This window comes from Canis aureus, chromosome 7 (assembly GCF_053574225.1).
Source record: "Canis aureus isolate CA01 chromosome 7, VMU_Caureus_v.1.0, whole genome shotgun sequence".
Classification (NCBI taxonomy): Eukaryota; Metazoa; Chordata; class Mammalia; order Carnivora; family Canidae; genus Canis; species Canis aureus.
This window is the reverse complement of record NC_135617.1, coordinates 42,787,567-42,809,786: the sequence shown is the minus strand read 5'-3', so window position 1 is coordinate 42,809,786 and position 22,220 is coordinate 42,787,567.

The window sequence follows — 22,220 nt, the reverse complement described above, 5'->3', positions numbered from 1 at the left end:
AAAATTCAACAACCATTCATGATAAAAGCCCTAAATGAAATATTAAGGATAACTTTCTAAAGTTGATTAAATGTGTCTACAAAAATAATCTGTAACTTGCTTCATAATAGAGGTGAATATTAGGAATAATTTCATACATATCAGAACATAAGTAGGCATGATAAATGTCACTGTATCATTGTAATGCAAGACAATACAGTAAGAAAAGAAAAATATGTAAGAATTGGGTAAATAAAAAAATAGTGAAAGAAAGAAAACTCTCATCTTTCAGAGATAATATATTTGTATTCATAGATAACCCCAAAGAATCTAGGATCAAAATATTAGAAAAAATAGTGTAGGAAAACTGTAAAAGTGGACAGCCCGGGTGACTTAGCAATTTAGTGCCACCTTTAGCCCAGGGCATGATCCTGGAGACCCAGGATCGAGTCCCACATCAGGCTCCCTGCATGGAGTCTGCTCTCCCTCTGCCTGTGTCTCTGCGTCTCTCTTTCTCTCTCTCTCTCTCATGAATAAGAAAATAAAATATTAAAAAAAAATAAAAGAAAAACTGTAAATCAACACACAAAAATCAATCATAAACCCAAACATCAACAAAGCTAAAATTAGGTCTGTAAAATGTCAAAACTGAAATTGAAAACAAAACTATGTTATTTTAGTTTAATTCTATCAGAACTGTGTAAGATTTATATGTCAAAAGTTTTATTGAGGAATCATTAAAAAAAGACAACAACAAAGAGATAGATCGTAATCATTAACTGGAAGGATCAATATCATTAAGATACGATAAATATTTCCCCCAAATAAGTCTATTTTTCAATATCATCCTATCAATTGGATAGATGATAAGCAGAATATACAATGTACATAGAAATACAAAGGACCAGAGATAACATATTACTGAAGAAGTAGAGGAACGTAGAGAGGAGCCTCACCTATGAATTTTCTTGATCTATTTCAAAGCAAATATAAGCCAAGTGTAAAGTTATACAGGAATAGGAAAATAGACCAAGATATTACAATAGGGAGTATGGAAAAAAAGCAAAACCTAAAATTCATTCACATTATTCACAGTAATGTTCTAATAAAGAATTCGAATATTAAATTCAAATTACATAAAAATATATAATCCCACAAATTCCATTCCTGGGCAAATGTCCTAGAAAACTATGTTCCAAGCAATTTCAGATGCTCTGGAGATCCATATGAGAATATTTATAGCAGCTTACATTCTAATAGGAAAATATAACAAGTTAAAAATAACTCTACATGTCTTGAGGGAAGAATGTATGCATAAATAGAAGAATGTATGCATAAAGTGTAGTATACTTGTCAGAGATGGAAGTGAATGAAATAGTTATGTAAGCAAAATTCACAAACATGACATTAATAAGCAAAGAAGTTGCAGAGGAACATGTGCCTTATAACGTCATTTATGAATTTCCAAAGTACTAAAAACTTCATAAGGCATTGTTTAAAGAAAACTGTATAAAGACATAAAACCATATTGGAAAGAAGGGGAAAATGAGTAGAAAATATGGGTTAGTTAATACTTTTGGCATGCAGACAGTGAGTGTTTCAATTGGAGTGGTAGATCCAGGGGTTTCAATAGTACTCCTATCTTATTTTCAATATGTACTATATAAACATGTTCTCCTGCATTTCTTCATTTTTTAAATTATGCTTTATATATAATATATGTTATAGAAAATAGGAATTTAATAAAAGTGAGATAAGTTGGTATCTAGTAACCAGTTTTCTGAAGTAATAATATATGAAATGAATATTTAGGGAAGAAATAAATTTTTAAGCTCCAATAGAGTCAAAACTTAGAATATTTAAAGGCAATTCTTGAAACTGCCAAGAGACAAGACACTAGTGATATAGCAATAAGAGCATTTCAGTTCAGGTGTTTATCTTGCAATGAGACCCACATATCTGGTTTTGATATTACTTAATGGTCTTTTCAAATATCTAAGATCCAATATTTAAGTTAATTTTAAGTTACCAATAGTATTTGTAAATTAATTTGACTTCCTAAAAGGAATTTTTAGAAGTGATGATAATGTATTTTTCAAGCAGGTTAAGTATTTAGACCTATTCAACAGATTTAATGGACGGACATTTGTGTTTATCAGAAAATATCTTGTGGGTTTAGTTAGCAAGGTATTTTAGCAAATATGAATGAAATAAATGGGTTGCGCAAAAGCCATGCTCTCCATACTGAGCTGTGCCTTCCCTGCAATTTAGCCTTTCTCGCATTTGATCCTTTTAATCTCCTCCTTTTTCATTTTAATCACTCTTGCTGCATTAGATCTCTTTCTGTGGAGCAAATTCTTTTGCTCTGACTCTTCCTTCTACCTCTGTCTCTTTCTCTCTCCATCATTTTCTCTCTTAATCTTGCTCACAGGCTCCTTTTCAAATATTAATTCATTCATAAAAAACTTCCCCAGTGCCTGCCAATTTAATAAAATTTCAATGTGAATAGGACTTTGGTTGAAATTATCTTCTGGCATTGGTTGTTATAATTATTTGTGCTCGTTTCCCTTATGTATCAAAATCTTGAAAGCAATAACTGATCCTCCTCCATTTTCTATTTCTCTAAATCAGAGATTGTACAAGTTAGTAAACAAAAATTTATGATTTAAGCCGAATCCTGATCTAGGTCCCAGATTTCTAAATTTCATCAAGATAGTATGCTTTTTTTTTTTTTAAGATAGTATGCTTAAAAAAATTATTCCAGATAGTTGGCAAATAAAGTTTAATACTTAATAATCTTTATCCAATAATTATTTTCCTAATATTTATATTTTCCTAAAATAAATGTTAGTTATAGTTATGATTAAATCTGAATACATACGTATGCCTATTCATAAAGAAAACGTGTGTATGAGCTAATACTTAAGAACACACTTTAATAGATCCTTGACTCAAATTGAACCTACTGATTATTTTTATTTGAACTGTCCTGACACTTGGCATTCCTAAGCCAGGTCACAACCACTCATAAGGAATAAGGCCCAAATTAAAAAGCTATGTAGTGGTAATGTTGCTGCAAGGCCAAAAAAGATGACATTCTCATTTTCAGAGACATTATTTGTTGTTTCAGTAGGAAGTTTAATATTTATTTGTAACGCAACAACAACAACAAAAGGCTTCCTATAGGTAGAAACTTTTTATCTGTTGGCACAGTAGACAAATACAGTAGAAAAGACAATGCAATGTATTTTTAAATGCCATTAATTGTGATAGATGAAGAATTCTCCTGTAGATTTGATAGGCACAAATGACAAAGAATGTTAGCCATATAAGAAGAGATATATTCCTGTTAACCAATCTTCATGTTAACCAATTTGAAGAGATATCTTTTTTTTTTAAATCCCAAGTGACAAATAGTTTAATCCTATGAAAAAGAGTAATATAAATAAATAATAGTTGTATTAATTATTTCAATATTTTATATCTAATATGCCTTTAATGAAATAAAATGAAGCATCAAATCTAACTTTTTAGCTCTAGTAGATTTTATTTGAAAAATAAATATATGGCTATTTTCTTTTTATATAAACAAAAATATGCAGCAAACCAATAATCTTATTAGCATTGTTAAATAAATCTAATTGGCTAAACTGTCTACACTTCTGTTCCCTAAGTATGGCTACTGAAATAGAAGTTTTGTTTCTAAGATTGTAAAATTGAACTAGGACCCAGAAGCTACCTTTTTATGCAACGACAATAAAGTTAGTGTAAGTTGCCATATTAACTGCCAAAATGCCAAATCAGTGGTCTGCTTTACTTTCACAGGAAATTGGAAGTTATTCATAAATTTTAATATAGCATTAGTATTTACATTTCTTAAACACACACTTGCAGCATCAGAGATCAGTGTTCTCCAACAGAACTTTGATAATATTTACTACAATCTAGGGTTATACCCTCAGTTCAAATGACCTTGTTTTTAGCTACATCAGTATATCCAGAAATCTCATCTTAACTATGCCAATAAATTAGAAAATAATGGAAACCAATATTCATAATAGAGGTGTTATTGTGGGCTACCCAATTGTGCTAAGAACAAGAGACTTTCATTTTAAAAAGTATTCCTAGAGGGCCCTAAGTTTTGGTAATTATGAATAAAACTTCTATAAACATGGTTGTGCATGTTTTGTGTAGATGTAAACTTTCATCTCCTTTGGTTAAATACCAAGGAATGTGACTCCTGGATCCTGTGGTAAGAGTATATTTAGTTTTGCAAGAAACCACCAAACTTTCTTCCAAAATGACTGTACCATTTTGCATTCCTGCCAGCAATGAATGAGAATTTCCAATGTTCCACATCCTTGCCAGTATTTGGTAATGTCAGCATTCAGGATTTTGCCCATTCTAATAAGTTGTGTAGTGGTATTTCATTGCTGTTTTAATTTGTTTTTCCTAATGACATATGATGTGTAGCATACTTTTATGTTTAGTTGCCATCTATGTATCTTGTTTAGTGACATTTCTGTTAAGATCTTTGCCCCATTTTTAAAAGTTTGGTTGTTTTCTTATTGTTTAGTTTTAGAGGGTTTTTTTTGTTTTTTTTTTTTTTTTTTTTTGTATATATTGGATAACAGTTCTCTGTCACCTTTATCAGATCTATCTTTTACAAATATTTTTTTCACATCTGTGGCTTGTCTTTCACAGAGCAGAAGTTTTTACTTTCAATAAAGTCCAGCTTATCAAATATTTATTTCATGGATATGTCTTTGGAGCTGTGTAAAAAAGTCATTGCCATGCTGAAGATTGTCTAGGCTTTCTTTAGGTTGTCTTCTAGGAGTTTTACAGTTTTATATTTTAATTAGGCCCGTGATCTATTTTGAATTAATTATTCAAGAGGTTGGAAGGTCTGTGTATAGTGTATTTTTTAAACCACTAAATTAATCACAAAAGCTTCTGCTGTGGGTGAATGAGTAAATGTTTATCAGTGAATAAAAGATTATTAGGGGTTGCCTGGATGGCTCAATTGGTTAAGCATCGGACTTTGGCTCAGGTTATGATTTTGGGGTCTTAGATTAAGCTCTACCTTTGGTTCTTCACTCAGTGAGGAGTCTGCTTCTCTCTCTTCCTCTGACACCCCACACCCCGCTCATGCTCTCTCTCTCTCATTCTCTCAAATAATAAATAAAATCTTAAAAAATAAGATGAATGCTCCAATAAAATATGAAGATAATGCATTAGATACAAGACCCAATTTTAAATACTCAGCAGAGCAATTTCTTTTGAACTTCAACCTCTATATTTCTAGTGAAAGATTTTACTGTGTACTGTGATCACTGCTAAGAACAATCTGGTAGTCCTCTTTCTCTTAAGTATCCTGTTGTTATTCCTCTTAATAAGAGTTAACCTACATAGTTTAAATGATTGAATGAAAATAGCATCACTAAGGATACACCTGAAACTAATGGGAAATTGTATGTCAACTATACTCAAGAGAAGAAGAAGAAGAAGAAGAAGAAGAAGAAGAAGAAGAAGAAGAAGAAGAAGAAGCAGCAGCAGCAAGAGGGGGAGGGGGAAGGAAAGGAGGAGGAGAAGGAGAAAGAGGGAAGAGGAGGAGGAGATGACCTCTAGTATCATCTAAATTTAAAGTTGAAAAAGATAGAAATTTAACCACCTTGTTTGCGACTATATAAAAAGTTTTATCATAATCCCAGTCAAATAGGAAATCCTTTCTGCTACTTTTAAGAACTCAGTTTTTCTGGTTGTACGATTTAGAGTTTGCTGTTACAATATGGGGCCTCTGCTGGCAATTTATGTATGTTTTTGGACACTGGTTGTTACCCATATATGACACTGAGGTCAAACTAGTTCAAGACAGAAGGAACTTATTGATCCATATAACTACTACTGCAACAGTAGGTGTAGCCTCATATCCAGAAGAATGAAAAGCTTAAATAATGGAATCAAGCCTTTGTCTCTCATTCCTTTCTGTTTCTCTACCTTTTCTTGCAATTCCTCTCCTTTGCCCCCTCTGAGCTTTACTTTCTTCTCTGTGTTGCACTCACTCTCATAGTACATTTAGCCTTCTCCACTTGACCTTGAAGTTGGTCCATCAAAGGTACCAAATATTAATCCTTTCCACTTACTAACCCTGGGAAGTCCTCATATTATCAACATTATGTTAAGTACAGGGATCAGTTTTGATTAGCCCTGTTTCATAACAAGTTCATACTCTGTACTACAAAAGGCGGTGTACTATGTTTGCAGGACTGAAACCTGTATCTACTTTGAAGTTTCTATGAAGTTTCTATGAATATGTGCTGAAAACAATGGGCTAGTTCCTAAAGAAAGTACATTGCACACATATAACTAACAATGGGCCAATTAAGGTGCAGAAAAATTTTCAAAAAAGGACAAATAGAAAATCTTAAGAAATCATTTTAATCTTGTTGATAATTCAAGTAATACTAATTAGAACAAAAAATTCTCATTGATATTTTCAATTGGCATTTTTGTAATAGTAATAAAACTAATGAAATGATTTAAGGGAAACTCTCATGCTTTGCTTTACTTAACTTATTTGGAAGTCACTTTGGAATGTGTGTCAAGACCCTTAAGTGTTCATTATTAAAATTGAGCCATTGGGTAGCCCGGGTGGCTCAGCGGTTTAGCACTGCCTTCAGCCCAGGGCGTGATCCTGGGGTCCCGGGATCAAGTCCCGCATCGGGCTCCCTGCATGGAGCCTGCTTTTCCCTCTGCCTGTGTCTCTGCCTCTCTCTCTCTCTGTGTCTGTCATGAATAAATAAATAAAATCTTAAAAATAAATAAAAAAATAAAATTGAGCCATTTATATACTTCCATTAATATATCCAAAACAAAAATCATAATTTAGAGTAGACTAATATAGACTGTTATTCATTCAAGAATTATCTATCTTAACAAATTATAAATCCTCTGAAAAATTCAAATATAAATGACTTTATAAATGCATAAGTGTGCTATTCTACGAATGAATTTAAGGACATAAATTTACTGCAATTATATTTTTCTAATAAATATTATAAAACTTCACAAAAATATAAATATTTGCTTAAATGTAGGATATGAAGTATTGTATGGATATGAATCATAGAGCATTATCATTCTTAGATAATAGTAATAAACACATGCCATATTCATAAATGGTAAAATATATAATAATACAGAGAATAACATAACAATATAGAGAAATAAAATAGAGAAATATAGAGAAAACATAAAGATTTAAATTAAAAATGATATAGATGTTATATAAATATTAATAGAACATGATCACATAAAGTATTAGGTAGAATTTATATTAAAATACTTAGAAATCTCAATGATATTAGTAATTTAAATGCTATACACTAAGAAATTCATAACACCTATATATCATGGTATATGAAGAGTGCAAGAAAATATATTTGTAAGTAAAATACTTGAGATAATAGATGAATAAAATTAAATAAAATATTATAAAACTAATGTGAAAAATAAAAACATAATAATACATCAGCAATAACAGCAAGTATAAAACACCAGAAATAATCTAAGAGAAAACACTTTACCCCAAAATAAAGCACTGGGGAACCTAATAATCTAATACCTTACACATATTGGTTAAATGAATAAAACCAACTAGTCATCTGTAATATATCACAAAATGTATTTAATAAAAATTTTGTATTTTCTCCTGATTTAAAAAAGGATAAATTTTTAAAAAGATTTCTTTATTTATTCCTGAAAGAAAGAGAGTGCATGAGCAGGAGAGGTGCAGAAGGAAAGGGATTGAATCCTCAATCATGCTCGCTGCTGAGTGCACAGCCCACTCCATCCTAGAACGCTGAGATCATGACCTGAGCTGAAATCGAGAGTCCCATGCTTGACTGACTGAGCCACCCAGGCACCCTGAAAAAGGATAACTTTTTATTGAAAATTAGTAATCAAAAGATATCTCTTAAGCATGGTAAATATTATTTAAAATCAAAGTCTAGAATCATATTTAATGTTGAACATCCAGAGGTAACCAGCAATAGATACAGTGATAATATAAATGTCTCTATTCTTAAATGCTATATCACAATGTAGAGAAGTTCTAGATAATGCAATAAGTTAATAAATTTCCTTGTACATTATAAAATTATGGGAAAGAAGAGGTAATTCTATCATTTTTAATAATGCCATAACATACTGAAGATACAGTTAAATATAGTGGCTGGTTACAAAATAAATGAATTATAATCAGTCAATTGTAATTAATTATATTTCTATATGGTGATAATAATCAGCTAGAATTTATAATAAAAAAGATCAAAAAAGCAAAATTATTATACATCAAAGAATTAAGAAAATAATATTGCTGAAGTACTTTAGAACAATATAATTAAAGTTGATAAGAAAACATCAAACAGCTTTGTATGTAACAAGTATCTTTATTTTTATAGAATGGTATTTATTTATTTATTTATTTATTTATTTATTTATTTATTTTTAGTAGCTCCACACCCTGCAATGTAAATTAGTCTAAGACTTCACTAAAAAATTATAATTTTGTTCTTTAGCCTAATGTTAAAGGTGGGTTATTTTTAATTATTCATTTTACATCTACATAATACAGTATTTTTCTTCAATTAATGTCTGCCCAGGAAAATTAAAGAAAATACTATAAATAAAAATAGTCTAAAAAATATGACTTGGGATCCCTGGGTGGCTAAGTGGTTTAGCACCTGCCTTCAGCCCATGATCCTGCAGGCCCGGGATCGACTCCCACATCAGGTTCCCTGCATGAAGCCTGCTTCTCCCTCTGCCTATGTCTCTGCCTCTCTCTCTCTCTCTCTGTGTGTGTGTCTCTCATGAAGAAATAAATACAATCTTTAAAATAATGAAAAATAAATAAGAAATATGACTTGAAATGGATTTGTTGGATCATGTAGTATTCTATTTTTCTTTTTGAGGAGTCTCCATACTACTTCCATAGTGTACCAGTTTACATTCTCAGTATACAAGTATACTGTTGTATACAAGGGTTCCCTTTCCTTCCCTTTCCTTCACATTCTCACCAACACTCATTATCTTTTTTTCCTTTTTGGTAGTAGCCATCCTTCCAGGTGTGAAGAGATATCTCATTTTAGTTCTGGTTTACATTTCTCTGATGATTAGTGATGATGAGCACTTTTTAAAGGTTGTTTCACTTCCTTTTCCATCTTTTCCATTTTCTTTTAAAAAATAATTTGGCATGAACCATGTGAACAAATCACATAACATAAAGACCAGTGGTTAAAATCCATAGGAAATTACTCATGTCAGTACAAAAAATCATTTTGAAATTGTAATAAGAAATAGTTTTCTCTTTTTTAATATTTTATTTATTTATTTGAGAGAGAGAGGGAGAGAGAAAGCAAGCAGAGGCTCCTCCCCTGTCCCTCACCCTGAGCAGGAAGCCCAACATGGGGCTGGATCCTAGGACACCAGGATCATGACCTGAGCCAAAGACAGACACTTAACAGACTGAGCCACCCAGGTGCTCCAAGGTACACTTTTCAATGATCAAATCACAAAAGCTCAAAATATGTAAGCCTACTTAATTCTGGATATGTAGTGTATAATAATTACAGTGTAATTACTCATCTTTAGTGTATAATAATTACAGTGTGAGATATTCTACTTTTAAGTATGTGTACTAATGTTTTAAATAAAAATATTTCATTAATTTTGATATCTTTGGAAAAAACCCTCTATGTTTGTCTTATGTGATTCAAAAGACTTATACATTATTGTTAAAAGAGTGTGACTTCAATCTTACTGAAAAGGATGCAGAAACATATAATCAAGAATGACATATAACCAAAATGTTAATTATATTCGGGTTTTGGTGGGCTACCCCTTTTTTTAATACTTTCCTTTTTTTTTTTGGAGTTTGCATAGATTATATGCTACTTGTGTATTTTTTGTAATAAAAATCAATAAAAGTAATCTTTGAAATATTACTGGTTATATTTGAACAAGACTTGATTTATGAATAGATTACAAAAAACAAAATATAAAAATGCTTCATTCAGGGATTCCTGGGTGGCTCAGCAGTTTAGCGCTTGCCTTTGGCCCAGGGCATGATCCTGGAGTCCCAGCATGGAGTCCCGGGTCAGGCGCCTTGCATCGAGCCTGCCCCTCTGCCCATGTCTCTGCTTCTCTCTGTGTCTCTCATGAATAAATAAATAAAATCTTAAAAAAAAAAAGCCTCATTCAAACTTCTCATAGGTCATTATTTTGCTTTACATTTTTAAAGTAGAGGCTTCCAAAATTTGATAAATTTTATTGTAGATTTTAAAGTATATTAAATATATACATGATTATTTGTAACATGTAATATATACATGATTATTGTAACATTTGAATGTATCCATTCAAAACAAAAATTTACTTAATTTACCAAAGAGGATACAAAACAAATAGGAAATACTGGATCAGTGCACATAAGCTAGCAGGTATGGAAGAATGCTACTATGTTTAAGTAGCATTATCTTATCTTTTTGGAGGAATGAATAATCCCTTGCTTAAATAAACAAAAGAGAGAAGACATGAGAATAGTTTTAAAGCAATGAAAATCAGCTGATCAGGACCCCAATTTTCTAATATTTTACTGACTTCTTTGAATCTACACATTTAATTATATACAAACCATGACACATAATAACTATGGTTGGCTAAATCAATGACAGAAAAGTATCTATAGGGACAACTGGGTCGCTAGGCAGTTGAGTGTCTTGCCTTTGGCTCAGGGCATGATCCTGGAGTCCAGGGATGGAGGTCCACATCAGGCTTCCTGGATGGACCCTGCTTCTCCCTGTGCCTGTCTCTGCCTCTATCTCTGTGTCTCTCATTAGTAAATAAATAAAAATCTAAAAAAAAAGTATCTATAAAATATTGTCCCCTTTAAAGTAGTAAATATAAAACATTAAAGAAAATATAAAATTTACTTTATTATTTATGTTTTACATTTTAAAATTATATTATATATAATGAATAATAACACAGAATATTAATTATATTGAACCTGTATGCATTAAGGACACCTTGTCTTATAATATGTGTTATTTTATAGTTATCTGCTAATCTTTTTAATAAAAATTAATTTCCCAGATATTTAAGCTCTATTGCTGTCTTTAAATAAAAGTTTTTTAAAGATTTTATTTATTAATAATAAAAGGTTTATGCTTTAGTAAGGATGGTGTAATTTAAGAAAGTTAACTATTAGGATACATTTTATTATTCCAATTTTAAAGATTTATTTATTTAATTCTCACTATACTTCAGAAATTTTGCAAGGATGTAGATAAATTCCTATTGTAAATGAAATTCTGACCTAATAACAAGTTTTGTTTTAATAAAGCAGTGTTGAATCATAATATCTATTTGAATGTACGTTACTAAACATAATCAACTGCAGTATGTTTTGTTTAATCTGAAGCATATATTGTATGTATTAACCAATGCATAAATATATCTATATACCTTTATCTGCCTATCATTTACCTATAAATATCTACTATTATTATTTCCAAAGAATAAAGATAGTCATTTTAATTTTAGCCCATATAATAATACAGGATGACTTGATAGACTATTTCTTGTGCACAAACTTAGTTTTTTATGTAACTATAAAGTAAGAATAAAAGATCTCTAGTAAGTGCCCTCTATAAAGTAGGTAATACATAGCTCACCACATGTTGTGTTATTATTAATAAAATTCAAAACACGTGCTAGTAAAGCACAGCATCTCTTTCTAAACATGTTAGAAATATACTTCAGCAGTATATTTGCATGCTATAGATCCATTATTTATGAATACATCATAAAACACATCTAAAAAATGCCAGAATATATGAAGCTCTTTATAAACATCACTGTCTCAATCTGGTAAATGTTTATTTTATTTTACTGAAGGGTAAATGGCATACATAATACTTGACATCAAAATCTTTTCCCATCTTAAGCATGTGTAAGAGTAGGAGGCTGGTAATATTGTACTTTTATTTTTTTATTTTTTTGAGGAGAGATAAAACTGTCTTGAGAGTACATAAAATATGTTTAATTCTTTTGGTAGGTCTGAGTTTTGTTTGGGAACAGATTTTTACAGCCAACTTTAAAACCTGTAAATGAAATGGAAATTTAAGAACTCCAAACTGTTGCAGCCAAATTATAGAAGATATTGAATTCAAACCATAACTTTTATGAAAAGTGTAAGTGAAAACTATTTTGATGCTGTCTGAATATTAAAATCTGGCCAATGTTTTGCTATTGCTTCTTTTTTTTTTTACAATCACTAAACTCCAAGACTGTGCCCCTGAATTTCATTTTCTTTTCCAATTTTTTTGTCCCTCCTCTATACTTCTTTATTTAGCTTTCTCCTTTCTCCTGCACTTGTTACTTTTTTAAAAATGATCTTTCTTCGTCCTCTGTTTAATTCAGCCTTCTTCCATCTCCTTTTTTCAATCCTTTACATTACAAAAGCCTCTAAATAAATGACTTTCCTGTCTCCAGGAGAGAGCAATTTTATATGCTTTTTTTCTTCCTGATTACTGTGGACCAGGAGATCTTAACTGGGTCCACCAGTCTATGGGGAAACCCATGGTCTTAGGGCCAGATCTGCCTACCCACTTCTCTCTGCCCCCTCTCTGCTAAGGGATCACAGTGATTGTCAGTTTGCTCTGAAGCAATCTACATCTCCTACATTGAAAGTGAAATTTCACTTCACCCACTCTAGAACCTGTCCAAAGGTATTTCACAAAGTTCCTTCCCAGGACACTACTTTAGTTTTCTGCATTACTTTTCATTCTGCAGATGATCTAAGAATTAATATAGGCTAAATAGGTGGAGCAAGAGGATTTTTAGGGTAGTGAATATATTCTCTCTGATACTATAATAGTGGATTCATGTCCTCACACAATTGTTCAAACCCATAGATTGTACATCATCCAGTGGAGTGTAATATGATCTATGGACTTTGAGTAATAATAATGTGTCAATGTAGGCTCATAGATTGTAACAAATGTACCACTTTAGTGGGAAATGATAGTAAGGGGGCTTGGCATGAGAAAGGGGTATATGGGAAATTTCTGTACTTTCTGCTAAATTTTGCTGTGAACTTAAAGTCTATTTGTTTTAAAGTGGTACCAGATAAAGGAAAATGTGAAATCTTAAATATCACAGTTAAATATCTGATACAGCATTGTTTGTAGTAGCAAACAATTAAAGGTCATCAATAGGGAAATAAAGAAATTATGACATCTCATTAAAAATGTGTAGCCACTAAGACAATAAAGTGAATCTTCAGGAAATGATAAGAAAAAGTGATTGACTTCTTATGTGAAGTAACAAGATTAGAGCCATTTTCACCTGTATAATAAAGAAATATGTATGTATTAGTCAAAGATACACACACTTGCACATACGTATACATAAACAAATGATTTCTAGAATAATAAATAGTTGCAATGGTTGACTGAGTGTAGGGGATGAAAGACTGGGGAGTCAGTAGCAGGAGTTAGAGTTATCTGTCACTCTATATTCTTTTTTTTTTTTTTTTTAATTCATGATAGACACAGAGAGAGAGAGAGAGAGAGAGAGAGGCAGAGACACAGGAGGAGGGAGAAGCAGGCTCCATGCCAGGAGCCCGACGTGAGACTCGATCCTGGGTCTCCAGGATCATGCCCTGGGCCAAAGGCAGGTGCTAAACCACCGAGCCACCCAGGGATCCCCTCGCTCTATATTCTTTATGCTGCTTATTTGTTTCTCATTTGTTTGTTTGATTAGATACATATACTCCTTATTAATTTATTTTAAAATAAAAAATATAGTTTTGAGCTTAAAATTAATATAAGCATATTTATTATATGCAGATGATATAATGCCTGTACCTTTACAAATATGTTGGTGCAAAGCAGTCTGTATTTAATTATGATAGGATAATAAGAAAATAATAAAATGACTAGTCGCTTCAAAATAATATATTCCAGTTGAGGCAAGTCCCATATAGCTTTTGCAAAGCTGTGAAGAATGAATGAACACATGTAAATGCATGTCAGGATGAAATCCAAAACTCCAAAGTCATGGGTGCCAAATTCATCTTATGGTAAGTTGTTTCATTAGGCAAAACAATATGATCAATCACATGAAGCTTGCGATGAATGTACATTGTATTTGTTTTATATAATATTTATAGATTTTTGTGAATTGACTTTGTTTACATAATTGTTAATATGTTAAACATTAGGAGTTGAATCCTAGTTTTGTGCTTGTTTGGACTATTTATTGATCTAAGCAATTTGGATCAACATAGAAGATCTAAGTAATCTTTTCCTAAAAGAACATAAACATCTTTTGCTAAAACAGAACAGAAACAGAAATTTAAAAAATAACTTCAATTTTGCAAAAACTTCGTTAAAATTCCTGAGTTTTCTGGGATGAGAGAGGTACAACAAGGGTAATAGGTAAATACTCTGTCATGATTTTATTCTTTAGAACTCTCAGAAGCCTTTATTATTTGTCACTGTTATTTTTATTTTCTCAGATTCTGCTTAAATCCCATACTTAATTCCTACGGTGTAATACTCAACAGAAAATCTTGTACTTCAGTGAAACCTCTGAGACCACCAGACAAGCCCTCCCTCTTTTCACCCTCCTCTTCACATTAAATAGATACTCCAACCCTTTGTTTTTCAGTAGTCATGATGTTTGTAAGTCCATGATGGAATACAGTGTTCAGGATGCTTAAAAGGGATAATAGTAATGTCCCCTGAGTTCTGACAGTCTAATTCTCATTCAAATACTTTCTTCTTTCTCATTTTGAAAAGCATCATGTTGAAAACATGATAGATTTTTATTTAATATGTGTTGAAATAAATTAAAATTTAAGTATCTGAGATATCATTCAAAGTTTCTTTCCTATAATATTTATTTTAAGGAAAAATATTATAACTGCTTGTTTTAATTTATTTCAAATATACTAATATGTTTTAGTTAATTTCAAATATAACAGATTACCACAAATTTAGCAGTTTAAATGAATACCCATTTGTTATCTCACTGCTCTGTGAGTCACAAGTCTGGGCATGGTACAATTTAGCTGGCTCCTTTATTCTGCATATCACAAGAGCAAATTCAAGATGTTCCTTTCTGCAGACTCTGGAGATTAATCTCCCAAACTCATTCTGGTTGATGGCCTGATTCAGTTTCGGCAATTATGGGACTGAGGTCTCAGTTTCCTTGGAGGCCATCAGCAAGGGGCCAGCCTTTGCATCTGGAGAGTGCTCATACTACTTATCGTATTTTCCATGTGGCTTCCTTCTGATACCTGTAGGTTGAGTCCCCCTCAGGCTTTGAATCTCTAAGACTTCTCTTTCTGCTACATCTCTCTGATTGACTTCTGTCTTCCTCTTTTGTTTTTAAGGATCCGTGTGATTACATTTAGCTCCCCTGAACAACCCAAAATAATCCCGTATCTTAAGGTGAGCTGGTTAGGCATCTTAATTAAATCTGCAAAGTCCATTCACAGATTTATTAAGATTAGCATTTGACTAGATAATCAGAGAACAAAAATCTTGGGGAATAACTTTATAATTCTGCCCTTCACATTATTCTTGTCATCCACGATGTCAAAACTTTAGATACAATGGATTTAAGGATATAACTATAAATTCTTCACAGACTCAGATTAAAATAATCTGTTCATTTAGTAAATAATTATTGATCACCTATCCTACGATTTAAGGATATAACTAGAAATTCCTCACAGACTCAGACTAAAATAATCTGTTTATTCATTTAGTAAATAATTATTGATCACCTATCCTGCGATAGATACTATGATCGATATTGGTGATATAGCAATCATAATATAAATATATAATATATATAATATAAATAAATATATAATATATTTAATATTAATATATACATATATAATATAAATATAAATATCCCATTTTTACTTAACAAAAGCCTTCAATTATAATCTTTCACTTAATAAGTAAATGAATATTGAACATATAATCACATTTTGTGTGTGGGGGGAAGGGTAGGAAAATGACCTAATAGGGACATATAATCATTTCAACGAAATTGAATTTCTAATGGACTCATTTACTTAATTTAGTTCATGGATGAATTTCCCTCTCTAAAACCCTTCAAACTTATTTAGTTCTCTTTCAGATATTGTTCAGCCAACCTCTGTCTTCACATCTTTGGTGATCAGAAGTCCTTATTCACAAAATACTTTAAACATGCTGAACTCTTTGTAATTATCTGAATAATGCAATCTTACTTCAAACCAATCTTTGACATCTTGAACCAGGGTTCTAATTATTACATTAAATACTAATTTTCTCAACCTTTCAGACTTATCATTCTTCCATTTTCTGTGTCCCATAGCTTCCTGCAGATAGCTTCAATATAGCTCACAGAATTTCACAAATACTCTTCTGTAAGTCTTTCTCTGCCACAATATTGAGTTATTCAAAATTGGGCACTATATCTTATGTTTCTCTGAATCACTAGTCTAGAGCTTAGACTAATAAAAATGATCAATGAATTCTGAGTTAAAAAGAGAAAAAGAGAGAGAAGAAATGGGGAACATGGAAGGAAAGTAGAATAGAATGAAGGAAAGAAAGAAAGTGGAAAGGAATGAAAAACAGAATGTACATCAGATTCTTTATCATCCTATCTTAATATGTTCTTAGCTCCTACATAGCATGTCTCAGATTTATTTGCAAAATATGTCTATATTTTGAAAATTATCACATTTGATACAATTTTACTGATGAATACCACAAGTGAAAATTATTTACTTCCATATTTATAAAATACTTTTAAGGATTCCCTGCTACTATAAATGGCCATTTTGGGGGTACTACAGTCACTACTTGTTAATTAATATTAGGCTTGTGATTTCTAGAGCTTATTAGAAACTATAGATGGAAATTTTATTTTTTTTTTTTTTATTTTTTTTTTTTTAATTTTTTTTTTTATTATTTATTTATGATAGTCACAGAGAGAGAGAGAGAGAGAGAGGCAGAGACATAGGCAGAGGGAGAGGGAGAAGCAGGCTCCATGCACCGGGAGACTGACGTGGGATTCGATCCTGGGTCTCCAGGATCGCGCCCTGGGCCAAAGGCAGGCGCTAAACCGCTGCGCCACCCAGGGATCCCTAGATGGAAATTTTAATCCACTCTATTTTTTCCTTTTAACTTAAACCAGTGAAACTTGTGTAGGACTCAGGAAGTATTTTATTTTCCCTTCACATTGATAATTCTCTTTAGTTTTCTTTATCTTTCATTGCACTGACTGACAATGAAAGCATTCTTATGTCCCTGTATTAGCTCTAGGCATTTTACCTAAGTAGAAATAAAAAATAAATCTAAAAAAATGTTGCAGTATCATTGTCATCCTTTAAAATATCATTATTTCTACCAATTTAAATAGCTATCTGTTGTAGCCATTATAAAGTTTCATTTTTCAGGCGAGTTTGATTACATACTGATTGGTGAAACAATTACAATCTGAGCGTTTCATAAAATACTGAGTGGAGTAAACAACTTGGAGGCAGAGGACATGTCTGACTTCAGGGATCTGTTTCCATAGGATGCTGCTATTAGTTGTGACAGTTTCTTGGACACTCTGTTGATGATGCTAAATCATAATCACCTCAGAACATTTCACATTTACTGCAAATAGTGCTCTGTTGCACTTCTCTTTATTTTATTTTCTATACTTTTTGGTATTAAAAAAAAGTCAAAGGCACAATTTGTGAATGAAATTGTCCACATCTATCATGTCTGTTTTTATGAAGCAGAAAGTGTAGGCTATTTTATGCTTCATTGGCAGTTTTGGTTGTAACGCTTCATGCATAGTAGGCCCCCTTATTCATGGGGGATACATTTTAAGACTCTCAGCCGACGCCTGAAACTAAATATAGTACTGAAACTTATATATACTATGCTTTATTCCTATACACACATCCCTGTGATAGAGTCCAATTTTTTTTAAGATTTTATTTATTTATTCTTGAGAGAGAGAGAGAGAGAGAGAGAGGCAGAGACACAGGCAGGGGGAGGAGCAGGCTCCATGCTGGGAACCCGATGGTGGACTCGATCCGGGGTCTCCAGGATCACTCCACGGCCAAAGTCAGTTGCTAAACTGCTAAGCCACCCGGGTGCCCAGAGTTTAATTTATAAACTAGGTGCAGCAAGAGATTAACTGTAATGGCCAATAATAAAATAAAACAATTATAACAATATACTGTAATAAAAGTTATGTGAATGTGGTCTCTCTCTCAAAATGTCTTATTGTATACTACTCACCTTTCTTTTAGTGCTGATGTGAGATGATAAAAATGCCTACATGATAAGATGAAGTGGGGTAATGATGTGGGTATTGTGACAAATTGTTAGACTACTATTGACTACTTGATGATACCTTAGAAGGATGATACTATGCTTACTGCAGTTGACCATGGGTAACTGAAACCATGGAAAGCAAAGCTGCAGATAAAGAGGACTACTGTGTATCATGGAGACACGATTAAAATCAACTATCAAATATATCTGTGAGAGACCCTATATTTCCTCTTGTCTGCTTGGACTACAATTAAATGAAGCTTGTAAGTGGAACGAAGTTCCTTTACACTTGAGTAAGTCAAAACTAATATACGTTTAGAGGGTAAAAAAGAAAACTATTCTATAGAAAATAAAAAGAAAGAAAGTCTTTAAAAATGAAGATATTCAGCTTGGCTTATTTTGTATAGAACAATCAGTATTCTAACTCTTCATTTATTTTATTTTTTCATGTCTAGTACTTCTGCATTTAAATCATTTTCCTCATTCAGTGGTGGTTAATTATCATGTATATTTCTTGGTTCTACTATTATTTTTGGAAAAACTTTCCATTTTGTATTGGAAAAAGGACCTAAAATGTTTTTAAGAATTTTCTCCACTGTTGATTTTGTGATAGTTTCAAGCCAATGAGTATAACAAGAAATGAGTCAACATCTGACTCACTAAAAAAAATATCTCCAACATCAACTCTCTATTTCTTTACATTTATATTTTTTGGAGAAAAGTAATCTTTGCTTGGATATTCTTAGTTCTGACATCTTTATTCTGTCTTTCTCACCCCAATCCATGGTACCCACATCACATCAGACCCAACTCTCATCTACATTTTGGTAAAATTATACAGACTCTTATGAAATGCTAATTTAAATAGAAAATTAGAATAACATTTCTTCTAAGATAGGAGAATGGATGTGGAAAACTCTTACTGGGAACTCTACAGACTTAAAACCAGATAGTGACAACTCTGAGCCCATCCATATATTTAAGTGGGGATTGGTTCTATGAAGAAACAGAGCCTAAGTGATTGTTATGGAGAAAGTAGAACACCAATATAGAAATGAAGGTTCTGAATATATAAAGCTTACCATACTTATAATGCAAGCCACAAATTAAACTCCAAAGGCCACTGGCATTTCAGGAACTTGTAATAAACTTTAGAACCTTGACTGAATTTGCAGGCAGTTGAGGTGTAATTAGAAGGGTAAGACTAAAAAAAGAGAGCCTCCCTGTTTCTGTACCAAGGCTCTGCTAATGCCAAACTCCTAATGAAGTTAAAGTCTTTCTCTGTGGTAGCCCTTTCAGTCAGAGAGATATATAGGTGCAGGGAGAATAACATGGAGAAGATGACAAGGATTCTGGCAACAGAGACAAAGTATAGCTTACAAAGACCATGTGTGAAGCCATGTGAGAAATAGGCACTTTGAGAAATTGGAGAGCCATGGGATTTTTGAGGATTTATGCAACAGAGCTGTGCTGAGAGAGGATTGTTTAACATTGCTTATTTCCTTGACTTTTTCTAAAGATATATTTTGCTCTATTGAGTCTGGCATATCTCAGAATTTAGAGCTATACAACAGACGGATTATTTTTTGAGAGGAAGAAAATAGATTGGATCTTAATCCAATGAAAATATATACGGCAAAATTATATAGCAAGCTATTAAATTGATTTTGTCTTCATTGAAATTCTCTTTTTACTGATTAATTGGAAGTCCAGGCTTTGTGATAGCTTGTCCCAGGTAATATTTTCAGGGTGCCAAGAAACAGGAAGTCTCTGAAATATTATACATTTTAAAAAGCCTAAATTATATAAAGAGAAAATTATTTTTTTAAAGAGGAAATTCTTAATTTCGACCCATAGATGAGAACTTACAGCTTCTGTGAATGTAAATGGAAAACATTACATCATTTTTGTCTCAGTTAGCCTTGACTACAATTTAGCATTTCTTTCGATTATGAATGTCAACAATACTAACAGTACCTGGGACTTTGTTACCAATAGACATTACAAATATTTTCTATCATGTCATAGTTGTTGCAGATACCTCAGAATACTTTTGATGATTATCATGACTTCAAAATCACTATAAGAACCATCTTTATATTATATTTGTTACTATGTTAATGAAGGTACTCAATATCATATCACAAATTGTTTAGAATATTTTGATAATGTGTTTCAATATAATTGGTCTTCCTTCTTTTTTTTTTAAAGCATTAGTAGTATTATTCTGAGAATGGATTCATATGCATCACCAGGATGTCAAAAGGGTCAATGGCACGCAAATGGCTAGGAACTTTGATTTAAAAGTATTCTGAAGTGTTAATGTTTTTTTACATTTTAACATTTTAATGTTTAAATGTTTTTTAACATTTTAACATTTTAATGTCTCAAACTGGGAAGACAGAAAACAGTGAGTCCTATAAGCACCAGAAGCCGGGGCAGCATATTGTAGGCAGTGTCATGGGAGACACCAAGTCCTCAGAGATACGGGCTAACTTTAACACCCAAGAAAATGTATTGTAGGCAATGAATATTTCAGACTCAAAATAGAGTCTTATGTCCCTCTAATGACCCCAAATCAGTACAGGGTCATCTAGTCTGAAGGAATCATATGGCAGAAGAATGGCTATCTCAAGTAAGATTAGGATGGAGCAATGATATATAATCAGTGGTTTTTCCCAGCTACTTTACAACATCTTTAAGAGCAAACCTTGTCATACAGGGCTGGCAATGTATAAAAATGTCTGAGTTTAAAATCTCTATGAAAAAAAAATAAAAATAAAATAAAATCTCTATGAAAAAATAAAATCTGTATAAACCTGGTGCATAGGGAACACAGAAAGTTTATTTAAATAGAACTGTATGAAAAATTGCAGATCATACCTGTATTTGGGGATGAAATATAAAATTACTACACATGATATCTTTAAGAATAAAAATTTAAAAAACTGAAATACAAAATTATTACACATATCTTTACAAATGTAGTCACATATCCAAAGTTTAGTAAGTTAACACTAACAAACTTTACCAAAGCATACAGCTTTATGGATAAAAAAGTAGCATCAGTCATTTTCAGTTTTGAGAGAGGGAGTGTGTGTGTGTTTGTGTGTATGTGTGTGCACGCACACGCATACATGCACTTTTGTTAAGTGAACCAATTCTATCCTAAGATTCATGTTAGCCAAATTTAAATGTTGGCTTTTGGTCTCATGAAAGATTAATAAATTCACTGGCTTTTTCATTCTTTACCCTGCAGGAAAGACTTGTTTCTCTTTTTCTATCTGTGGTCATTCTCTACTGTACAATAAATAAAAGTCAAGAGGAACTTTGGTTCACTTCCCTCAGGTGCTCTGAATCACTCTTCTAAAGCTGTTATTACATTGAAGGACGTAAATGCTAGTACATTTACTTAGAATTTGCTTTGAGCTTTTCCAGTGAACAGATATGAATAAGGCCTTAATTTTGCAACCATCTGTTTTCCTTCCACAGCTACAGTTAATAAGAAATATATTCTGATTTTTGACTTGTAATTCTCTTTTCTGAGTTAGATTTTTCCTTTGCTTTTCCAGTCTTAGGTACTGAAAAACTACTCCGATGTCAGTAAAAAGTGCTAAGTACAAACACAATTATCAAGGAGGCGGATGGAAAATTTTGCTAATTAATTGTGAACTCTGCCAAGTACAATATGCATTGTTACTCAATGCCAGATATATTAACAGTGTATATTTTTAATGAGGTATGACATTTTTTCTCAGAAAGTGTGCATGCTTTAAAAAATAAATAAATTCTCGGGGCAAATTTTCCTCATTAGTGAAAGGTTACTTACCACAA